Below are 12,710 nucleotides of genomic sequence, written 5' to 3' on the forward strand. Positions count from 1 at the left end.
TCATGCACCTGTTGTGCCAGAGCAGCAAGCAGTAAGTTTTCCATCCCATCTCCTCATGTTTTGTCCACAATCGTGCAGGAAGAACCACAGCTCAGCTCGTGGGGTGTACCTTCTCTTCCCTGCTTTGGTCTCAGAACCAGTCTTAAAGGTACAAAACTTATTTCTGGGCTAAACAGACAAATGGGGATACAAAGTCATCTCAGGACATCTAACTTCTTTGCCTAATTTCTTTTGCCTCTTTATTTTGCAATTCTCCTATACAGTCTTTTTCAGTTACATTTTCAATAGAACAGATGTTGAAATGGCACGGGGACCCTATTAATTTAATTGCATGAATCACTGCAATGAAAGAAAATCTCTATTTTCACTGCATGATCAGGAACTTCAAACATTCAGGCATATTTTTCTTACCTTGGTTTTGCTGGACAATTGTAACTATCATTATTACTAATTTCAATATTATAATTAAAAATAAAAAATGTCCCTAGATCCAGGCATTAAATGTATTAATGTGTAACTCCTGGGGACACAGGGGTGTTATTTATCAATATTGTATTTAAATTCTCTGTTTCTGGTATTATTGAGTGAAACTTTCAAATACTGTATTCTACAAGTAGTGCAGACCAAGGAGATCTTTAAAAAATTGCCAAGCTGCATTAGCAGGCCAAAAAAGAAAACACTTAGGTCTATAATATAGTTCTGTGTACTTTATTATGACAGCATAAAATTGAGTGGTAGAATGGTTTGGGCTGGAAGGGACCTTAAGGCCCATTCAATGCCACCCCTGCATGGCAGGGACCCCTTCCACTGTCCCAGGCTGCTCCGAACCCCAGTGTCCAGCCTGGCCTTGGGCACTGCCAGGGATGCAGGGGCAGCCACAGCTGCTCTGGGCACCTGTGCCAGGGCCTGCCCACCCTGCCAGGGAACAATTCCTAATTCCCAATATCCCATCCAGCCCTGCCCTCTGGCACTGGGAGCCATTCCCTGTGTCCTGTCCCTCCATCCCTTGTCAATTGTCTCTCTCCATCTTTCCTGCAGCTCCTTCAGGCCCTGCAAGGCCACCCTGAGCTCACCCCAAAGCTTCTCCCCTCCAGGTGAACAATCCCAGCTCTCCCAGCCTTTCCTCCCAGCAGAGCTGCTCCATCCCTCTGCTCATCCTGGAGCCTCCTCGGGGCTCTCTGCAGCAGCTCCAGGTCCTGGCTGTGCTGGGCCCAGGGCTGGGGCAGGTCTGCAGGTGGGGTCTCACCTGAGCACAGGGGCAGAGGGGCAGAATCCCCTCCCCTGCTGCTCAGCCCAGGGCATGCTGCCAGGTCCATGACTTCATTGCACATGTCCAAATGGGACTATGTTGAAATAACTGACTTTTAAAAGCTTAGAAAAGGTGCTGGCTCATTTTAACATCTTTTGGGTATGTTCTTGAAACTGGGCCAGTATCTGGGTCCCTTCAGGACAGGTCTCAGTGCCTGGTGTGGAACACTGAGCAGGCAGCAATGGCAGAGAGCATCCACTCGATCCTGAAAAGCTGCAGGAGGACACCCCTCTCCAAGATGCTTGGGAAAGCTATGGAGAATCACAATAATCAATACATCCCTAAAGCTGAAGCCACTACAGAGAACCTCTTAGAGGTTTCTGCATGGGAGAGCATTGCAGGTGCTGCTTTCCATGGAAATGAGTTCATCTAGATGCTAAACAGTTTAGTGAGGGCTCCTTGCACATTCCTGTGTGGCATCGATGGAAAATGGAGAAAGATGAGGCTTTCTCTGAGTAGGTCTTATGGAAATGAAAGCATTTTCCATGGATTAAGGGCTCTGCAGATCCAGAACATATGTAATTTTCTCCAATACTCCTAGGAAAGAGCCATTCAGCTGTGTTAAATTGTATGAAATGCTTCTGTGAAGCATTGCTTTCTGTTGTATAATCTGAACAGAGGCTGAAGAGTCCTAGTCCATGTGGAAATTCCCATTTGTTTCTTTTTTAAATACATAGGTTTTCTTCCTTTGTTGATTAAATTAGTAGGAAGGGTGCATTGGATTCTCAGATGGAATGTGTTTGTCTTTGGGTTGCATTGAACAGTGTGGCAGTACAGCTTGGGTATGTTTTTCACAATTTCTTTGCACCCAAAATATTTCACTTGGAAAAAGCCCTGACATTGTTTGCTGCATTAAGCATCTGTGTTAATCTACCTCCTGATTCTGAAAAATGGAAGGCAAACAGCAACACATCTCCGCTGTGGAACTGACAGAAGATTTGTAGGATGTTCTTTCGGGGTTTTTTTTGTTTGTTTGTTTTTCTTAAAAAGTAAAAAACAGCACCACATATATGGAACAAATAACCAAAATCAGCAAATGACCAAGCAATAGGAAGGCATTCTCATGATTTCTTATAGATGCCCAAAGGACATACCATGTTTTTCCACAGAAGCTTGCTAGATGATCTATCTAGGTGAGAATTAAAGGCAAATAGATGGCTGAGTTTCCTGCCTGTCATTTTTAGGCATCCCTTCTCTGAGTGGGATTTATGACCCCTCACTTGCTTGTACATGGAACTAAAAATGCTATTCAATATTTCATTTATGTCATTGGAAAATAGAGAAAAAACCCAGCACACTCTTCAAATAATTATCTGGGCTCAAGCAAAGTAATACCATATTATACACAGGATTTTAAAAAGATTGCACTGTGTGATCAATGAGATTTTAAACCCTGTGGCAGATTTATAGTAAGGAGGTGCCATTTCATTTTTTTTAAACAAGTTTAATAACTGAGATTGTTTTCTTGTTTTATGATTGATTATTGAGTGAATCATCTGATGTTTTCAGTTGTGACTCATCTGACAAACTCCAAAGTCTGTTATATTTTTATCTCCTGATAAAATCAATAATAAAGAATTATAATCTTGGGGACTTTATATAGTGACGTGAACAAATTTCTTTTTATAACTTTTTTACTCCATTAAAGCCACCATGTTTTTTCCAGTAGCAGATAGATGTGAAAACAGTAACAGCATGTGATTTATGGAAAAAAAAACTTCATAATTTTGCCATTATTTTGCTAGTCTATGCACAATTTATAGCTGTTTGCTGAACTCGAGAGTGGCTGGTCTCTTGGATCATGGCTATTCATATACAGATGGGAAAATGCCTTTGATTATGGCCTTGTGTGGAGAGATAAGTAGCTCCCAGCTCGTGGTGCCTGGAATAGCGAGGGGACATGGACAGAAATCACCAGGAACAATCAGAAATATTCGAGGCACTGCCGGGTGAGATTGACTGTCTCAAGCTGAGGGCCATTCAATGAAGAAAGATCTTTGTGCTAGATAAGCATGACTGCCTGGTGTCCATCATCACAGGGGGCTGAGCAGGGAGATTACAGGGACAGCACTCTCCTTTAAATCTTCCTGAGCACACCCAGGGCTGTTTACAAACTGATGGCTGGTGTGCCCAATACACACGGAAAGAATATTCCCAGCAGAAGTACATGCTAACAAATAAAACGCAATTTCTCCAGACAAAACAGGAAAATGGATAAAAATGAAACATTGTGAAGATTATATATTTTTTCTTAGATTTTGGAAGAAATAGTCAATCATTAATTGTACAGCACATCCTGCACAAAATAACTGACATTCAGACCTGGAATGAAAAGATATGATTATTAGCAGCTATTTAGCTGTGCTATGTCTTGCTGTCAGATGTGTGTACAAGCTGTGCACGCTCTCTAGGAAGATGCAGTGATTTTTTTTTTAACTTGTTTTCTAACAAGATAAATTATTAAGCTATCAGTTGACTACATTAGAGGAATATATTCAGAGGTGTTATCCTGCTTGGCAGCCTGCACAGACAGTGCCTTACACATGGTTGGAATCACACAGCCATGGAATTATGGAATATCCTGGGTTGGAAGGGACTCACAAGGATCATTTGTCCCTCCATTGCTGACTCAGATCCACCTGCCCAGCTACCAGGCCCCCTAGGTCCCCTCTCATGGCTTCTCCTCAGCCTCTCATTCCCAGCCTGTCCCTTATTGTGTGTTCATACACATAAAAAAATGCATTTCTTTCTTTTAATGCACAGCATCAGAAATAATGAGCCTCAAGTTCCTAACTAAATAATACCTGTCTAAATGAGAAATTTAATTTTAGTATCTACATTTCTAAAGAACTTATTAGCAGAAGACATTTATGCATTAAAAAGTTTATGAGGTTGGTCTGACTCACCCATGCAGGCCATTTTTTCCCCTTGGATTCTTTGTGCTGTAATTTTTGGATACTGGGTTGGAGCTATAAATAGTTCACAGTTGTGAATCTACACTGGTCAGCAGACCCTTTGTATAGTGCATTTTTGAATTACTGTCCTTACAAATAATGTTCTCTGTGATAATCTACTTCAGTGTGTGGTCAAAATCACACAGCTGGGGCTCGATCCCTGCGTGGGCCAAGTGTGTAACTCAAGGCAAACAAAAGTGTCCCAGTGCTTCTGGAAATCTCCCAGGCTTGAGAGACCCTCAGGACAGAAAAGCTGACCAAGCCAGTCCTGCCTGGCCTTCACTACCTCCCAGCAGAGATGAGAAAATGAGATGATGGCCAGAATGCTGCTGCATTCACAACAGTCACTTACCACATCGTAAAACTGAATAAAATAGGGTCAAGAGATTCAGAGGATTGTATGAGGGTAAGATGATCTCAGAGATCTGGCTGCAATGTTTCAGTGTCCATACATTGCCAAACATCCTCAGATTTTATAAAACAAAGCCATGAGGGAAGCTCTCCCAGCAAAGCCTTAATGCAAACAGACCCAGCTTTATAAGGTCTCTGAACACTGGAGAAGAATAAGCTGTTTTCTACTGCAGCCTAAATGAAACTGGACTCCATTCTGTTGTCTTCTGTGGTCAGGAAGGTGCTGGTTCTGTGGCCTGAGCCTGGGTGACTGGGTTTGGCTGACAAGGGGATTTTCATCTCCATGGAACAGCTGTTCCACTTAGGATAGGTGTTTCCAGCTGATGGTTTATCAGTGTAGCCTGCGGCCTTGCAAGATGCTCCATGTGCACATCTGAAATTTAAAACCACCCCCAAATCCTCTGTCTATGATTGCAATATTTCCATAGTTCAGGTTGTTTTTACTGTGATTCTCTTCCCACTTCAAAATTTCCTTTTCCCTCCAGGTTTCAATGTTTCAAGTTTAACACCCGGGAAATGTTTGCATTGCATTGTGAACTTTGTGGAGATTCTGTATCAGTTGTTTTGTGTATACTTGTTTTAACCTCAATGGTTTTGCCTTTGTTTTAACCTTTTTCAAGTAAACAAGGAAGACATTTGTTATTGGAAGAAATGGCTTTAGGTAGCAGCTGCTTTGAGCTGTTCATTGTTTATGGTGCAAAAGTCTTGCTTCCTCGCAGCAAGAAAAACACTTTTGTTAGTTATACTCTTTTTACACACTTGTCTTCTCACTGGGCTGGCATTGCGGCTTTAATTAGTTTTCCCCTTTTTTTTTTTGGCATTATTAAGAACAAGGTTTTTTCTCTCCTTCAATCCTGGCCACCTTTCATGTTTCCACATAGGACTCAAATTTTGCTTTGATTAATCAGCAAAATGACACTGAAATTGAAGGGCATTTCGAATAAAACACTTTGTTCTGGTTTTGTGGAATATCCTTTCCCATAGGCCTCTGCCTCTCCTGCCCCTTCCTGCGCTCCCAGCTCCTGCAGATAGCAATATGCTGCTCATGTGCCTCTTAAATCTCTAATATTTTCCAGGTGAGAAGAAAAGTGAAGGAAATTGCAGGTCTGTTAAAGGGAGTTTAGAGGAAAGAGTGTGTGTTGGCAAAGCCAAACAGGGCTGGCGTGGAGGGCTGCAGAAAACAGGGTCAAAAAGATGGGAAGAAGTTTCTCCTTTCCTATTCTCTGTGTAAATGTGCTCCAGCTGGTGTGTAAATGGAGTACTGATAAATTCTTTTGAGTTGCAAAAGGCTTTTTGCAGTTCAGTTCTGGAAGTTCACAGTTCAACCTTCTCTATGCACCCCAATGTAAATGTCCAATTTAAACTTGCGGCTTTCTTACCCTTATTTATAAACTTACAATTTCCTAGAACAATCATTCAATTAGCAGAAGTGCATATATCCATTCAGATGCTTAGAAAACAAAGCAGCCAGCTTATCTTCAAACAAAAAATGGGTTAACTTACCCAGCAATAACCATAATTTTTAAAAATTTCAGATTCTGTCAACCCACAGTAGAAAATAAACCTTGGGTTTTTTTTTTTTTGGTTTCACAGATTTGTTATCACAGATGTTCTTAACCTAAATATATGGATATGCAAAAACAAATACTGTTTGAAATATGTATAAACTTCCTTTATTTATGTCTGACACTGATTTTATTCTGACTCCAGGTTTGGAGCAGCTGGAAATGCTAACTGCAGGGCTCAGTGTGCTCTCCTGCTGCTCCCCATGCCTTCCTTGGCAGCAGGAGAGCTCAGCCTGGTTTTTGGAGGTGCATCTAACATTTTCTGAAGAGAGCTGACAATTGCATATAGAAAGATTACCCAGCAGTGAGTGTGACATTGAGTTTAGCTTGATTCAATGTGCCATTCATAGAGGGACCACCAGCCCAGGGCTGTGGAGGCAGGGAGTCACCAAAGGCAGAAATGGGGAGTGGCAAATCCACTTTTCCCTGTCTCCATGAATGCTGGGAATATCAAAGTGTGGCCTGGGCAGGCTGTGAACTCACAAACAGTGGCAGAAATCTGTGGGGCAGCTCTGCAGCCACTCCAGGCTTCCCTTCCTCCCTGCCCACGCCTCCTCTGGGTGACCTGCTGTCATTCCCTGTGCGATGCTCTCCTGGAAAGATGGCACAGTGGTTTGGAGCTGCTGGAATGGGAACTGCAGTGGCTGAAGGGAATATCCCAAATGTCGCCATTTATCAGCATGATAGGCTGATTTTGATTTGAGCACTTCTTTTCTGTGTCCAGCAGAAAAAGCAGGTCCTGCCTCTTCTCCTCTGGCTGGCAGAGGGCTGTAGGTAGGATTTTAGTGAGGAGGTTGTTTTGGGGATACAGAGAGGCATATCAGCTAAAGGCCTGTCCCATTTGAGGGACTGTTTATTGACATTGACTGGACTTTTTCTACAGACAATCTGTTAGAGTTTCAATTTTAAAATGATTTAAAGTAGGTGAAATTAATTCCACAGTGGTTATTCAGGTAGTCAGCATTGGGACTTAGTCAGAGGTACAAACACAGATTCCAGCAGGAGTTTTTCTTCAATTTTGTTTGCAGATTAGGACCATCCATCCATAGATCCTATGGGAAGATGAACAAATGAGAAAAATAATAGCAGAATCTGATTCGTTTATGCTGAGATTTTAATGCAGAAGGAAGGGAAGATACAAGGCTCTCTCCAGATCAGATGTTACTGCACTCATTTGTTAATGTGCGTCCTTGAATGGAATTAATGAAACCTTGCATTATAGATCAATATGATCTTTGACTGGAGAATATTATGGGTACCTATTGTATATGCTTAATTAGATTTAAACTGCTTTCACATTTCCTTTATATTCAAAAAAATCTGATCTCAGCAGTTTAAAAAAGGGAATTACAAAAGTCATCCCCTCTGCCATGGTGCTGGAATCAGCAAGAGAAGGGGAAAAGGGAAAAGCTCCTCTGCCAGCTCTCAGGTCTCAGCTTGGTGTCAGTTATGGCAGAGCTCACCTGTACTTGTACCCATTGGTAATTATCCAAATGGTAATTCTTTCATCATCACCAAGAGACTGACTGGTGTACATTGAAGGCAGCATGTTTGGACTGGTCTATATAATCAATTTTGAGACATACTTGTATTTTCTGTCCAAAACCAATTTCTAGACAAAACTGTTGTCAAATTAGTGTGCACCACCCTCCTTTCTTATCCACATCTCCCTAAAGATGTTCTCAAACAATCCTTTGCCTGTTTCATTTCTTGATAAGCTTTATTGCTCTTTGAATTCTCTCTCAAAACTCCCTCATAAAACGTGCTGTTTTAGTCCCAGAGCCCTATTCCTTCAAAAATAAAGCCCTTAGACCTTCAGTACTAATTACTCTGCTGTGCTGTTACATCATGCTTTCAGCTCAGCCCCTGAAAAAAACATCCCTGAAAGGGATGTTTCTGGGTTTGCTCAGGGCTGTGCCAGCCATGGCCCTTGTTTCCCACCCTGTTCAGCCACCCAGGTCAAGCGTGGCCCTGGGGCTGTGCCTGTGCTCCAGTCCCATCCTCCCTGCTTGTGGCACACCCAGCCTGTCCCTGGGCCTTTCTCAGCTGAAATGGCAACTCTCAACCATGCTCTGAAGCAGTTTGTGTCCTTGGTTCTCCAAGCCCCAGCTCTCCCATGGGCCAGGTTGGGGTTATTCAGCCTGGAGAAAAGGAGGCTCCCTCTCCTTAGAGCTCTCTACAATTCCCTGACAGGGGGTTGTAGCCAGGGGAGGCTCAGACTCTGCTCCCAAGTAACAAGAAACAGGACAAGGGAAAATGGCCTCAGGCTGTACCAAGGGAGGTTTAGACTGGCTATTAGAGAAAATTTCTTCACTAAAAGGGTTGTCAAGGGCCTGTTAAGGGAAGTGGTGACTCAAGCACTAAAGGACTTCTGGACATGCCAGTTTGGGACAGGGTTTTAGTGGTAGATTTGGCAGTGCTGGGAGACTAGTTGGACTTGATGATCTTACAGAGCTTTTCCAAGCTAAGCAATTTTATGACTTAGTGTTCCACTGTGCTACGTTCAGTGTGCCTCAGCCTCCTAAGGATGCATTGTTTATCAGCTTTCCTCCCTACAAATTCTTTGTTTGTACAGTGGCAGCTTTTGTGCTATTTTTTTTCCCCCTTTGCCTGGAGTTATTGGCAGAGCTAATTAACCACAGAATATAAAAGCCTTGTTCTCCCAGGGCTGGGTGGTGCTGTCCCAGAGCAGCACCAGTGCTACCTTGGGGGACGAGCAGAGGGATGGGCTGCCTCAGGATGGGCAGAATGTCTTCACAAAGGGGTACCAGGTTTATTCCAGCAGTGAATGCAACTCTTATTCTGGAGGAGCCACATGTTGCATCCTTCCTTGCTCTGCTCCACAGCCACACGGGTGGCACAGGCTGTGCTCACAGGCTCCCACGGGTGAGGCACGGTGGATGCTGGTGGATCAGAGAGGATTTGCAGGCTCACCTGTGCCTGTGTGGGTGTCGTGGGGACTGTGAGCTGCCTCTGGGTGTGGATGGGTGCATGGGCTTGGGGTGCTGCTCCCTGCGTTCATGGAGCTCAGCCACACCTGGGAATCACTGTAGGTGAGGAGAACGGGGAGTGGGAGAGGGGCAGCCATGGGGCAGGCATGGTTGAGATGGAAAGGGTCCACCCTCCAGATCCAGGCCTGGCCTCAGCCTCTGGCTATGAGCTGTAAGAGGCCAGGATTTTTCCATATGCAGAAATACGTGAGGAACTTTATCTCTTTTTTTAGTTTATTTTTGGGTTTTTTGGTTTTTTGGGTTTTTTTTGGGGGGGTGGGGTTTTTTTTGTTTGTTTGTTAGTTAGGGGGTTTTTTTGGGGGTTTTTTTTTGTTTGGTTGGTTTTTTTGGTTTTTTTTTTTTTTTGGTTTGGTTTGGTTTGGTTTGGTTTGGTTTTTGGGGTCTTTTTTTATTCCTGGACAAATGTCTGCTCCTGACAGGAAACATGACTGAATTGGGTATAAAATGCTGGCGCTGTCCCTGCCGCGCAGCCGAGCCCCGTGTCTGTGTCCCCACGCACGGAGCTCCGGCGGCGCGCTGGGGTGGCCCTGGGCAGAGATCTGCGGAGAGGCGACAGGGAGGGGACACACAGGGACACAGGGACAGGGCTCCAGCGCCGCAGCATGGGTGGGGGTCCTCGGCCCCCTCGCAGCCCTGTCCGTGGGTGTCTGCGTGACCGAGAGGGTCCGGAACGACCCCTCTGTGGGGAGGGGACACCCGGCCTGGCCGGGCAGGGGACAGGGACAGGGACAGGGACAGGGACAGGGACAGGGACAGGCTGCCCTGGGCTGCTTCCCCCGCTCGTTCGGCCCCTCCAGCCCCGGCTGGTCCCCGCGGGCGGCAGCGAGCGCAGGAGAGGGGCCCTGCGGGAGGGCAGGGCCGGGGGCTGCGCTCCCCCTGGGCTGGGGGGAAGGGACAGGAAAATCGAGACGAAGCAACAGCCTCCAGCTTTTCCCTTCCTCTAATCTTGCTTCACTCCCCTTGCTCCCTCTCCCTCCCTCTCCCCTTTCCCCTCCCTCCCTCTTTCTAATTCCTGCCGCTAGCTCGGAGCCTCATTCAGCAGCCGCTGCCGCTGGAGTGTAACAGGCTGAAGATGCTGCCGAGCGCTCTCCGCGGCCACTGGTGACTGGGACCGCCGGGTGTCCCCGCTGGCAGGGCCGAGGGACCCGCAGGTGAGCGCCGGGCCGGGGCGGCGGGCAGCGCGGCCGGGGAGCAGCGGGGTGAGGGACAGCGAGGAAGGGCAGGGCAGCGCCGGGGCTGAGCTGCGGGCAGCTCGGCAGGAAGGGAAGGGAAGGGAACGGGGGGATGCTCGCGGCCCCCCGAAGTTGGCGGGGCCGGGCTGGTGTGCGAGCGGAGCCGGGCGCTGCGGCGGCTGCCGGGCCCCGGGGCGCGCTCGGCTCTCCGGAGGGAGAAGGAAACGCTCTGCCAGACGCTGCCCTTTTTTTTTTTTTTTTTTTTTTTTTTTTTTTTCCCTTTTTTTACCCCTCCCTTCAGCCTTCAGTTCTTGCTCGGGGGCGGGGAGGGAGAGGGCGAGCGTTTGGCCGTTTTAAAGTGTTCCTCCGGAGAAGCAGATGCCGAAAGCCCCGAACTGAAAATGTTTTACTTGCGCCGTAGCTCCCAGGCACGAAATGGATATGCATTTATTAGGAGTGCGTGAAATGAAGGATATTCTAGCCAGAATGAAAAAGGCAAAGACTTTGATTTATACCTTTCCCCACTCTCCCCCCCACCCCCCCCCCGCCCCCTTTCTTTCTTTTTTTCTTTATTTAATTATTTTGCTGGCTTTCAAATGCATTACTATTCACAAGGTACCAAAATGGTATCTGTCTCTAACACGGGCTAGTCCAAAAAGCATTAGACTCCTGGGTGATGCGTGCATAAGCACATCCCCAAGGAAGGTAAAATAGATCAGGCTGTAGGTCCCCATAAATACCATTAAGCTCAGAATAAAAGTGCTTCCTGTGCAGCCCTTCGGGAGCACATATAGCAGTCTGACATCATGATACAAGTGCCTCCACCTCCTATAGAAGTCCCCCTTTATTGTCTACTTTTTAAATATTCATTTGGTGAGGAGAGAACTAGTATATGTCTGGAGAGCTTCTTTGGAGGCTGCTACAAAGGACAGAGTGGCTGTGTAACACAATATTTACCTACCCAGATATCTGTGACAAAGGAACCTCTTTAGTAAATGAGGTCACTAATTCAGAAATTGGTCCTTTATGAGGAGAATGCTCATTTCTTTTCCACGTTCCAAATACTAGCAAGTCCCTGGGAAAGATTTTCTTCCTGTTGATTTGTGATGATGATATGATAAGGTTTTCACAGATCCCTTGCCTCTCTGTTAAGAAATTCAATGTTTTGAATTATTTAATACTAGAACTGTTGAATAAGAGGCACCGCCGGGCTCAGGGGCAGGGGAGCACGCATCCAGGCGCTGCTGGATGTCCGTCTCCTCCCCCTGCCTTGCTCTTCCGTCTGCCTCAGTGTTTCCAAAGTCTGTGTGATTCTCCAGGTAAATACTTTGTTCTCTTTTTCCACACTGGCTAATGGATCCGAATGAATAAATCGCCTTTCAGTGTAGAAGTCCTGCAATAATTAACGTGACATCTGCCTCAGCCAGGTCTGTCCGCCGAGGTTTGGAACACAAATCGATGCTTGTGCTCGGTCCTTGGGCTGGTTTTGCTGCTTTTGTAAGCAGAGATATGTGCGAGTCCGTGGCAGGGGAAGTGCAGATGTTTGCTCGGGAGCAGCAGATCCCTGGCAAGGCTGCACAGTTCCCGCGGCCGGGAGAGGGGCAGTGAGAGCAGGGAAATGGGGAGCAGGACGTCTGGTCTGAGCTTCATGCCTCAACACACCAGGCGTTCTTGGAGCAGCTTTCTGGGTCTAGAAAAGTCTGTACTATAGAAAACAGAAGTTCCTGGCTGCAGTTCAAAAGCACTTCTTCTGCCTCTTGCAGAAGAACAAAATAAAGTTACAGAACTAAGAGCAAGATATTCAGTAAAAGAACTGGAAATACTTTAGGAAAATTTTACCTAAAGGACATCTTTCTTTGACAGGCCCTGAAATAGGATTTTTTTTTTCACCTCAGCCTTGCACATCAGAGAATAAGCATGGACAGAGAATGCTATTTATAGGCTTCTCCACATCAGCTTTAACTTTACTACAATTCTAAGTGTTGCCTGTCCAAAGAAATCAGTGGGAACCAGATTACTTCATCAGCAGAAATGCTGCTACAATAGGACATACCAGGGGATAAATCATTGCAATTTCTCAGCAGCAATTTCAGAGGAAAATATGTATAGAAATGGTTGAGAGATAGGGCAGCTAAATTAATTTTTCTTCTGCATAAAAATATGGGGAAACTATGAAGATTGGAGTGATTTCTGTGATTTATCTGATAAAATGCTTTAAACTGTATAATGTGATTTCAGCTTAAATTAATATTCTATTCTGATAACATCTGACATATTTAATTTAGTGT

General features: G+C 45.4%; 1 protein-coding gene across 5 annotated transcripts in view; it reads left to right on the plus strand.

The window, feature by feature from the left end:
- Positions 1-9,648: 9,648 nt before the first annotated feature.
- Positions 9,649-12,710, plus strand: part of CDH11 (cadherin 11) — an 89,896-nt gene continuing 86,834 nt past the window's right edge. For 3 of the 5 annotated variants that reach the window (XM_072934439.1, XM_030282705.4, XM_072934436.1), the window contains exon 1: positions 9,649-10,401. The gene's annotated coding sequence lies outside the window, so the exon portion shown is untranslated. The remainder of the gene's footprint in view (positions 10,402-12,710) is intronic. The other 2 variants (XM_072934437.1, XM_041718508.2) reach the window with 2 other exon arrangements.

This window comes from Taeniopygia guttata, chromosome 11, assembly GCF_048771995.1.
Source record: "Taeniopygia guttata chromosome 11, bTaeGut7.mat, whole genome shotgun sequence".
NCBI classification, from domain to species: domain Eukaryota; kingdom Metazoa; phylum Chordata; class Aves; order Passeriformes; family Estrildidae; genus Taeniopygia; species Taeniopygia guttata.